Genomic DNA, 12,732 nt, shown 5'->3' on the forward strand with positions numbered 1-12,732 from the left:
TAGAAGCAAAAGGATGTAAGTAGCAAAATTCCAAATTTGGAGATAAACAGTACGAAGGGCAGGTGAATCATTCCTCTGTTAAGGGGCAAGAGATAGTACTAGTAGCCCTGGTAGATGCTGCTATACAGCATCATTTAGAAAAAAATTTCAACGAAAGCTTTCCTAAAACCGAAACTTTCAAAAACGTTGCAGCAAAAACGGCAAGGATAAGGATACACAATTTCCTATAAGCAATATTTTAGATGTAAATGAAGTCATCTTCCCCATTAGGTATGCTTTTTTCACAAGCAATTCATATTTTGCGGATTTAAAATCCAAACCTAATCGACTTTTCGTAAACTTATCTCGATTGAAAAAAATCCCAACAAATGTTTGAAAACACATCACTTTCATATGAGTTTTCAAATAAATCAGAAAAACCGTCTGATTCAAGAGCTCTTCCACCAGTGACAATGAATTATCGTAAGATAAAAGAAAAAAAGGTTTACAATTTCGCTTTCACTAAATCCACTAAAGACAGACCTAATCAGAACTCCCGTAAACCTAGACTCTTCGTAAATCCTCGCACTCAGACGGAAATGAACAAGATTTAGCTATAAATAAAGTCCTCGAGTTAAGCCTAATCCCATGCTTCTGCCCGCTCTCGATAAGATTACGATGACAAGAATCGGATCCGATATATAAATAGGTTCCATGCTCGTAGCTTCGATTTTTTTTCTGACGAGAAGAGGCAAAGAGAACGCAATCAAATCAGGTCTTGCGCTTTGCAACACCACTTCCAGCAAATTCGAAAAGTAAATAAAACCTTCGTATTGTTACTTTATTTAGTCTCTACTAAAAGTTGAATTTTACAAAAGGAGAACTCTAAAATTTCTGGCATGAAATACATCGGGTCAACTCGAATAATTTTGTAGCATCATCGAAAAATGTAAGTATTTGATTAATAAAGCTGTAAGAATTAACTTTGGGAAGAATGGTAAACGAAATGAACAGCTAGTAACCCTCAAGCTAGGAAGAAATGTTTTTATTTCGAAAAGAAAAATCTGTTCAGCCTCTGTTCCTTTTAAAATCTTACTAAAAGAACATTTTGTTACATGTTAGTCGAATTCCAACACTTCAGGCAGGAAATATATTGGATTTTTAAGCTTAGATGGAATCTTTGTGATTAGCCTTATGAATGGTAGTAGAAGTTTTTCAGCAATCTGCGACGCAGATTAAAAAACCGAAAAATAGTCTGCAAGGTGAACCAGCATTAGATTAGTCGTAACAGTTATTAAAAATATCCCAATGGAATGCTAATAAAATGTTTAATATAATACTAATAAAATTATAATAAAATTCTAAATAGAATGCTAATAAAATTCTAAATAGAATGCTAATAAAATTCTAAATAAAATGCTAATACAATTCTAAACAGAATGCTAATAAAATTCTAAAAAGAATGCTAATAAAATTCTAAATAGAATGCTAATAATATTCTAAATAGAATGCTAAATATAATTCTAATAAAATGCTAAATATATATATATATATATATTGCAAAACGGCCAAAAAGCTTTTTAAAAAACGGAAAATTGCTCACACTAGAAAAGGGTAAAAAAAAAAATTTTTTCAGCAATTCTATCTATGCGCGTCGCCAGGCAGCCATAAACCTCTTCAGGGGCATCGCAAAATTTTTTCCATAACGTCGCAAATAACTAAGGATTATTAACAATGAAACTTTTCGATATTTCACTGCGCCCCTAGGTGGCAAAATCTTGCATTAGTGAATCGGCTCTATGTCCCAGTATTTAAAAGAATGTTCCCAGGCAAAACCGCACCTGTGAGCGCCTTTTTACGTATGATGCATTAGGGCGCATTTTAGTAACACTCGGTAGGCAATAATTCCCAAAATGTGGTCCTTCCCAGGGAGTCATAAGACCTCTACAGGAGATTTTGCATTTACGTCGCAAATAATTATCGACTAAGACAAGCTGGTTAAACAGCTACTTTGCTAAAGCTAGAATTGTGCGACTGATTGCAATAACAGATGACATTTTTAAAAGCGGGAAGCTGCGTAAGCGAAAAAAAAAGCACTTAAAAAAATCTAAAATAAAACACGAATTTATACTATCATTCCAAATTAAAAAATGAAGCATTTTTTAAAAAGTAGTGCATTGCACAGCAATATTTTTAAAAAGTGAGAAATTTCATTTGTTTCTGAAACAGCACTTGTTCATAAAAAAAATATTTCTTTCGGCATACTTTTATTCTGAGTTCTTAGTTAATAGATACAAAAATGTTTCCCAGCCTTGCGATTCAGCAGTGATTGATCACAAGTAAATCAGAATCATTTTCATGTACATAAAATAACACCATTTTAATGGTTTTCATGTTGTAAACACAGCGCAAAATAAAACAAAAGGCAACTCGAAACGCAAACACTGATGCATTTTTGTGATTTTCGTAACAACAATATGTCAGTAAAATTCCTTGATAATGCAAATTCTCTGCGCTTTTTCTTCCGATCTGAAATGTTTGCTAATAAATTATTCATTGGACAGCAGCCTACAGGCAGAAAACTTTTCATTATTTCTACGCATTTCTAGATAAGAGAATAGATGCCCAGGGAAATGGGACCAGAGATGTCAATTTTAAGTAACTACAGAGAATTCTGCTTTGTGTGATGATTTTTATGTGAAGTACATTAGAAATAAAATAAGTCTTCAATGCATCAACATAATGAAAGTTAATTAATTTTCCTTGATGTTTTTTTTTTTCAATAAATTTAAAAAAGGATTATTAGCTTGCGATCTTTTCATGTACTGTTGCAAACTTTCTTGGTTAATGAAAGAGATATGAAATGTAGCCCCTGAATAAAAGTCATCAATACTACAGTTAAAATATTCCAAAACGTCCGATTCTTTAAAGAAACGTTCTGGGTTTGCACTGGTTTTCAACAGTTTCCTGTGAAAAATAAGTAGCTTTGAGAAACATTGCCTGAATTTAACAATTAGGGCTCTTTTTTTTTTTTGAGCAATCACGATTGCTTATTGTTCTCATTTGACTGTTTTTGATGTCCTTTGATTTTATTTTCCCACCGCCACCCTCCGCACCATCACCGTCGACCGGCTCCTCACGATGCTGCTCCTATAGCGAAAGCCGTCTCCAGGTTGCATCCATGTCCTACACACACACGCATACATACACAACTACACACACGCGCACACAAACACACACATGCACACACATACACCTACACATGCATACATACAGACACCTACACATACACACACACACAAAAACATACGCACATACATACACACAACTACCCACACATTCATGCCTGCACACAGACACAAACACATATGCCTACATACACATACCCCCCCCCCACACACACATTCATACACACAACTACCCACACACTTATGCCAGCACACAGACACAAACACACATGCCTACACACACGTACACATACCATTTACACACAAACACACATATCCCCCACACGCAAACACACACGCCTACATACACACTCTCGTGATTGCGAAAAACATAATTTGAATTCAAGATGTCAAAATTTTTTTTTCTTTTTTGTTCTTGCTGTTGTATTTACACTTCGGTTTTTCGCTTTGGTACCCGCCATCTTGATTTCTTACCATATAGGCCGAGCACAGAATATGGGCTAATGATAAATAACCAAAGTTTTCTCCCGGGGAAGCGGATTTTATAGCAACAATCAGAGATACTACAGTAGTGTTGTCAACTATGAATGCGGACTTCTCTCGGTTGTAATAAAAATATTTTTGGCTACCAGTGTGAAAAATACTCAACTTCTTTACGGTTGTTGTGTTTTCAACATTCATATGGCTATTCCTGGTTGACGAAACCCAACCAAGGGAGAAAATAGACTCTGTATGGCGAATAAGATGTTCGACATTTGCTTGAGATCCGACCTTAGCTCCAGCTATGGAGTTTCCAAAAACTTTAGGAAGTTTTCTGGTAAATCAGGCTGTTGGGTGTCAGGCTGTTACTTTACACATATATAAATTTTTTTCGAAGATTTCTGATTTATTCCGGACTAGTGGTACTCGCACGGTTTTGCCCGTAGTTGAAAATTAAAAGGTCATTTGATTCACCTGTATATTTACAAATAATGGATGATGAATTTCTCGCCAATTGGCTATGTTCATTTGCTCGCCCATTTTGCGGTTCCACGTTATGATAATTTCGTAATTTCATCTTCCATGTTATGAAAATTTGCTCGGTAAAATATTGTTAAAATTAGAATAGAAAAAGAAAAAAATCGAATTTTCGAAAAATTGCTTCGAGGTGCACACCCCCATGCTACAAACTAACTTTGTGCTAAAATTCATGAAAATCGGTCGACCGGTCTAGGCGCTATACGAATCACAGAGATCCAGACATCCAGACAGAGAATTTCAGCTTTATTATTAGTAAAGAAGGGGACTGGCTTCTATTGGGAAGGCTCCTGAGTTCCTTAGAAAGATTCCAGGTTAATTTCAGGAAGGTTACTTACTTTTAGCGGGACCCTTTTCTGCCTCTTTTTTTTTCAGATAAAAAAGGTATATAATTCAAGATATTAGTCACGCTGTCCATTATTTTCCAGAAATGTTTCTGAGTTTCTTATAGCACTATACACTGTAACACGATTCAGAAACGTTCCTGGAAAATAATGGGCAGCTGGTGTGCCCCATTTCTTCCAGTAACATATCTTGCAAAAACCAGGAATGTTTTCCGCTACAATTCATTAACCTTACTGAAATTATCGTGGATGCTTCCTAATACGTTCAGAACTCTTCCCGTTTTAAGCCAATCGTATCTCTGGGATATTAGGGTAAACTTAGTTGGATATACTACTGTTTGACCACGGATTGCATGTAATCTGGCAATCTGCCAAGTAAAGACGACTCCATGTGAATGAATCTAGCAGGGAAGATGGGAAAATAGCGATGGGATATTGATCCACGCGTTTTGTAATGTCACTAGTGCCTTATTCATTTATTGCATTCTCAGAAATAAAATAAGGGGTTAATAATATAAAATAAGTAGTTACCATGGAAACAACAAAAAGAAAATAAAATATTTTCATTTCGTTCAGGAGCGTAAAAGCAAAATAGTGAGCTCAAAACTTCGCTGTGAACAAATAAATCAATTAACATTTGCAGTGAGAATATAGATCGAATATACTTTAGATTTAAAAAATGTTGCTGTGAGCAAATTTTCATTTTTACAAAACTAAGGCTAAATAATAGAGAGGCAAAAGTGCACATCTGTAACAAACCAACTAACACCCCTATAAACTAATAGATACGTCCATTTCCGCCTATAAACCGGATATTAACCTTTCCATGTAATCGGTGGTTAAACAGTATAACAGTTTCGCGCCTTACTGCGTTTCGAGGAAAGCCCCAAAAGCAGTATTGCAAACAGGCCCAAAGCTCAGACAGAATTGCAAGTAAGTATCAGGAATTTCACTTGTCTGCAATTCTTGCAAAGCTACGTAGTCCATAGACCGATTTCGCCCTTTGGACGCCTTATCAGTCCGGATGGAGCGTAATCGAACTGAAGCGGTTACACTTATAATTACGCTCAGTTAATCTTTAAACTGGGAGCTAAAAATATTTTTTACAACAGTGAGAAGTTTGCATTTGTGCGATTTGTAGCAATTCAGGAAACTTTTTGACAAGGATACTTGATTTTTCCAAGAAGTGGATAAAAACCTAGAAATCCTGAAACGTTACACGGAAATACGCAGTAACATTTTGGAATTTTTTGTACAGTGTAGTTCTTCGTCGAAGTATGAGTGATATTAGAAACTAGAAAGTCTCTCTCTCCCGTCAAGGTATGACGAGTGAAAATTGCTTCTACATTCGAACGAAGCCATTGCCTGTTTATTGATATTTTGGTTGCGTTTGACGAACTTCACCGGTCAACCGGTGAGTAGCCAGTTACTAACCGTAGCGTTCTATGATCAACCGGTTACCGCATCGGTTAACATTCTAAGCTGTTGATTGGTTGATTGGAGCACGTGATCATTAGCTGTCACGTGATCAGCTAACCGGTCGAAAACCGGTCGTGCTCGTCGAACGTAAGCTTTGTAGTTGAAATTTTAACTCTTACTCCAGTGGATTAACCCTCAACTCCAGCAGGTAGCGTTCATTGTTGACCATTTTTTCGTTTCTTCAATCCCCTGAAATGGCAGTCTTACCGGTAAAACAGTTGAGTGACCAGATCGAGTTCAGCCTTGTTGCAATAAAGCCTTTCCCTGCATGTTAAACACTACCAAAAGATTTTATCAAATTTTCATGCCGTGGCACGAGTTTCATTGTTGAAACATGCGGGTTACTCGATCATCGGCTGTTATTTATGTGAGGATGTTTTTATAAATGCTCTGCTTTTATGGTTCAGTTAATAAGTCTGTGGTCATTTAAAAATCACGTGGTCAATCTGATTGAATGGACGTGTATTTATCTAGAATTGTATGTTAGTTAAGCTTACGTTAGTTAGCTTCCCAAAAAAAACTAAATCCTTTTCTTATTAAAATTTTCTATATCACTAATGGCATTCTGGAATAGCAGAGGATAAGTGAGCATTTCTGAAAGGAAAATATCTTTTTAATTTAAATTTACTTTGATTTCCAAAGAAAAACTACAATTCATCGTTCAGCCAAAAGTTTCACAGATAAATAACTGTCTCATTGATTTCAATCTGGCTGGGCTCATGAAATAAGTAAACTCACAGCTTAACCACGAGTGGCCAATCTCCCGCATTCCACCATCACCATAAAAGATGCGGAAATGTTAAAAATAAAATTTTCCTTGCTTACATTATGAGGTGAAAAAGTTGCTAATCTTTACTAATAATAAAGCTGAAAGTCTCTCTGTCCGGATCTCTGTGACGCGCTTAGCGCCTAGATCATTCGGCCGATTTTGATGAAACTTGGCACAGAATTAGTTTGTAGCATGGGGGTGTGCACCTCGAAGCAATTTTTCAAAAACTTGATTTTGTTCTTTTTCTATTCCAATTTTAAGAACATTTTCTCGAGCAACATTATCATAAGATGGACGAATAAATTACCAAGTTATCATAACGTGGAACCGTAACATGTGCGAGCCAATAGGCGATAAATTCATCATACATTATTTGTAAATATACAGGCGAACCAAAAGACCTTTTAATTTTCTATTGCGGGCAAAGCCGTGCGGGTGCCACTAGTATTGGAATAAAAAAAAATAGTTTCGTGATAATACTACTTGTATTTACAGCTTTTGGAATCATCCAGATAGGTTTTCAGAGCACTATTTTTCATCATTGTAAAGGGGAGTAATAGGAGGTTTTATGTTTTCATGTTTGAAGCTCAATAATTTACAGTTAGAGAAAAATTTTCTTCAATTGGAAATATACATTACTTTGAAAAATAAACTATAAAGTTGTGTAAAAAGCAACATTTAGTGCTTAATTATTAATGCATTAAGTTTCTGCAGCTAATTAGTGTTCAAATGTGGAGCTACGTGAAAGTTATTAATATCACGGCATTCTATTTTTGCGGTTTGATCGAAACTTTGCTACGAACAGCATTCATATTTTTTAGATCGTGGTTTTTTTCTCAACATAATTCTCCACCTATGCAACGATCATAATAAATATACTTTTTCCTAAATGCCGTCAGTAATTCGTTCGTTTTATTTTCCCAAACGAAAATACTGTTGAGGGAAATTCTCCGAACATACTCTTATTTATTTTACTAATTTCAGTGCTCGTCTGCAAAAAATACAAAAAAATAAATTAAGTATTTAACTTTCTGTAATAATTTTGAATAGTATTTAGTAAAATTAGTAGCACCATAATAATAAAAATAAATAATATTCTAAATAATAGTAAAAACTAACAACCATTAAACTACAGCAATAGTAATAATAGCCAAGCAATTTTGAATATACTTTCATTTTAATTATATTTACATGGATAATTGCAGTTCAAGTACTATTGAAATTCATGGTTTTTTGCCTATTTATAAATTGTTTTAAAAAAAAATTGGTAACTTTTTAAAATGTATTTGAAAAACATGTTGCAAAATTTTTCATGCACTTGTAAAAAACAACTTCCATGTCTTGTTTCAAAGTACAATTTTTAAACTATAATTTAATACATTCATATATATTCAAAAATTATCAGTTACATTTAATACTTGTATTAAGAGAGTTTTCACGTGGTGATTCAAAATTTAAAAATAAATAATCACAAGATTTTATTCATATATCACGTGATACTGATCCTACACTAACACATCTTCAATCTTAGATAACGCTCCGCATGAATAGAATGCTTTGAGTTTAATGCAAATGTTTTGGAAGAATTTTTTCGGCGCTACAATATTTGTGCATGAATTATTCATACCACTGCGCTCCATTGATGTACACTCTTTTGTTGCTTCGGCCTTCCAAAGCAGGGTAGAAAGCAAAAAACGTTGACGGAAATGCATTTTAAATATTAATAAAGCGCGAATATTTTTCAAGACTGCGTTTGGTGATAGTAAGCGTTATTCATAAATGTATACGTATTTACTATTTTAGAAAACGTGTGTAAATAACTTGTGTAATATATATATTTTTTTAATATAAGTCCAAATTAGGAATATATGTCCCCCTAAAATGGACCATGTGCTTCTTTAATTGGACCAACGCGGGAAATGTTAGAATAATTTTTGAATAAGGTATATGGTTATTTTACAGGATTTGCAAGGGACCTTACTTTTTTTCAGCCCTTCTTGGGCACAGTATTGATGTAGGGGAATGTGGGGCAAAGTGAAATGGTGACATGTTCTCTGCTTTTAGCGCAACCAATCTGGTAATATTTTGACTATGTAGTAGCTCATGTAGTCTATTGTTTCCATGTCATGTTTCCATTCAGGAAAAAAATACCGCTCGAGATTGACGCATATGATAACACAGGCAATTTTCAAAAATTGATACTCAAATTGGAATATTTTGTTTTTAACATTTTAAATATTAATTGATACTTTCTAATGCTCGGTGCAGTATTTATTTATAGTTACTAATCAGCTTATTTGTACTTTAAAAAATTTGTACAATGAGTCAAGTACGTGCGGCGTAAAGTGGATGGGGCAAAGTGAAATAGTTTATTTCGTTTACTCGCTCAATCATTTGCCAAAACATTTATTTATTTATTAAGTAATTAATTTATTTTCTTATTCATTCACTCTCTCATTCATTTATTTTTCTGCATATATTAATCAATTTATTTATTTAATTGTTCATTTTTTGCTTCATTATCTTTTTGTTCATTCATTAAACCTTTTATTTACTGATTCATTCGATCAAAAGTACTTTTTTATAAGCGAAGAGAAAATATTTCAGCGTAACAACATGAAATTTTTAACTTTGCCCCATGAAAAAAAAAATTTTTGGCAAATTTCCAGCCAAAGATTCAAAATATTGTTTCAAGGCAAATTTTATTCTAAAATATAATGTGTTTCCTTTACGTAATGTAATTTTCAAAACAAATTTCCAATTTGTGCATTTTAAAGAAGCTAAGTCACCAAGTTCATTGACACTAACTCCGCAGCTCCCTACTTGCTCAGCGCATTCTAAACTTCACATGGTAAGCAAAAATGTTTTCTTGCATGCTAATGTTTTCTTGCACCAGGAAGCAACGTTGAAACTGCATCTTTACCACTATTCTCAGGATCCAACTATAGTAAAACCTGTAAAGTTGACCACCCTTGTAAGTTGACCACCTGTCTAAGTTGACCTCTATTTTCAGGCACATAATTAGATATATCTGTAAGTTCACCACCTGTTTAAGGGGTCACAGTACCTTCCAAACATTTTTTTCAAATTTAAGTAAATTATTATTTTTCTTTGAAACCATAACATGCATACTTATTTCTTAATCAATAATTTATTTTCAAAATTTAAAAATAAACATTTGAATAATTTATAAAATGCTTATCCAATGCACAGTTTTGTCAAATATGTTATCCCAATTACAAAAAGTACTACTTTAAAGCTGTATCTTTAATAGAAAAAAATCCTTATGGATTCTAATGACATGAAAACACAAAAAAAACATCATCGAGAAAAAGCAATTTAAAGTTTCTCTTTTGCATAAGAACACATAGCGAGCATAGCCTAAAACCAGCCATAAATTTTTAAAGATTTAAACTAAAGCAATGAAAATTTTCCCCTGTGTTTAGAAAAGTTTTTAGTTTTGAAATAAGCAATAAAAATTTGTTTGATCATTTCATCATTTTTGAGGTACTGTAACCCCTTAAGTTGACCACTGAAGTAGTGCACCGCAAGTGGTCAACTTACACAGGTTTCACTGTATGTCAAAACCCTATCTCAAAACAAAGGAAATTTGTTCAACCGTTCTTCAACAACCATCTACTTCCTTGACATCTAGTCGGCAGCTCTTCATTTTCTCATTATTTTCCCCTTTTTCAGATTACCATCCGAAAACAACAAGGAAGCAAAAGAAGAATGGTCTCAATTCAAGATTATGTTTTATTTTGAGTAGTTTAATATATATTTTTTTATGGTTGACTTTATCAGTTCGTTCCAGTAGGCGATACAGCAACTAAAGTCACAAATATTTTTTTGAACAAATCCAAAAGAGAACAAATTCTGCTACTGTCAAAAACAGTCAAAAGTGAAATTTACAAAAGCCGTTTTAACAGTTTACATGACTTTCTTTGGCGAGTAGAATATTCATGCAAAATTTAGGCTGCCTAACAGACATGGAGCCAATCATTGGAAATGAATCATTGAAAACAATTTCATCAGAACCAGCCAGAAAAACACTTTCTGACTGGGGATCTGTTCACAACATGCTTCAAATAGGTTTAGGCTGTGGGATGGGAGAACATATTGATCCAACTAACTTAATTTGTTTGTACGTATTTTTAAACTCTTACATATTTTTTGCTGTTCATCATCTTTACCGCCGCAATTCGTCATTTTACTCTCTAAGTAAGCAAGATGAAGGAAAACGCTTTATGTGTTTGACGACATACATGTATAGGACAAATAATAGGAATGCCTGTGAAAGAATGAAAATTTTTTATTAATACGAGGTTTAGCCACCCTTTGCCCGAATGACAGCTTGTATTCGGTGTGGGACTGACAAATAAAGTCTTGAATATAGTTCATTAGAATTCGTGCCCATTCCTCGTGCAAGACCGCCTCGATTACAGATAGAGTGCGAGGAGGAGGAAACCGCCCACGGAGTTTATTTTCCAAAACCCTCACAAAGGCTCAATGATGTTCAGATCAGGGAACTTGGAACACCACGCTAGATGTTCCATTTCATCGTCATGCTCATGTGACCACGTTTGACCACAGTGGTGCTTGTGAAAAGTGGTGTTGTCATCCTGGAACACCAGACGTTCTCCTGGAAAGAGTCCGAACGGCCAGAATGATTCGAGAATGTTTACCTGTGATTCTCTCTTTCAGGACAAAAAGAGGCTTAAATCCACGGGAAGATATTGCTCCCAATACCATCACTGAACCCCTCTACACTTCACGGTAGCAACCAAGCTGTCAATATGATATGCTTCTGCCGGTGTTCGCCGGACGAATACACTTCCGCTGGCCTGAATAGTATAAATGACGACTCGTCAGACCATATGGCTTGTTCCCATTGCAGGTCTGTCCATTTTAGGTGGTATCTGTACCAGTATAGTTTCTTCATAATATTTTGCGTCGAAACTAACTGTTTTGGTATAGCTACTCTGCCAAGAATGTGGGCAGCATGTAACTCCTGTTGAGTAATTTTCATTGATACGTTGCTCTAAAGGTTTGTATTCGTTTTGGACGTTATCTGCTGGCGTGTGGTGCTGTTTTTTTTATTTTGGTGGAACAATCCTCTTCAACATTCGTCTATCACGATCTTTCAACTTCGTCTTTTGCCCACTGTTGCATAGCACAGAATACACCTTATCCAAATTTGCATCGACTGTCATAACCTTGATAGGTCCTTGAAACCTCCACAAGACTGGCCGTTCTGGACACTGACGCTTCAGCTTGACCAGCTCCAATTATATAGCCTTTTCTCACGTCGGGGAGATCGGACATAATCACGCTTTGCTAAGTACAGAATTTTTCCATTGAACCCTCACACTGCCAAATGCTCGATTAAAACCTTCCTTACCCCCGCCACTTGGTGGCAAACTATTGCAGCAAGTGGTGGTCGTTTATTGGGCGGTGGAAGAAAGACTCAGTTTTAACTAGGTGTTCTTATTGCTTTGTTCTATGCCTGTATATTTCATGTTTTAAAAGCAGATAACCAGTTTTCGTTTTTAAATTAAATGTAATAATCAAAAGAAGTTACAGATGTAAATTAAAAAAATTTAATTCACATTCTAAAGTTTGAACAAAAACGAGCTGATGTGTGCATCACATGACTTCCTTTTACTCCAATTTAATGTTTTTTCCCTATTATTGGCATTTTTAATGTCATTCAATAGTTTACTCTCTAAATATCACCAACAGTGGCCAAATTGAAACCAGATTTTTTTTAAAGTCGCCAAATTAGTCGCCAAGTTGGCGACAAAACTTGGCGACCAAAATACTGGCAATCTATCGCCAAGTGTCTGCCAAATTATAACACCACTTGAGTTTACATCGAAATTAACAATGATCTCCCCCCAAAAAAGGGCAAAATACCCCTTTAAAAACACCCGAATGCAACCAAAAGGAGAAGTGC

This window comes from Uloborus diversus, chromosome 9 (assembly GCF_026930045.1).
Source record: "Uloborus diversus isolate 005 chromosome 9, Udiv.v.3.1, whole genome shotgun sequence".
Classification (NCBI taxonomy): domain Eukaryota; kingdom Metazoa; phylum Arthropoda; class Arachnida; order Araneae; family Uloboridae; genus Uloborus; species Uloborus diversus.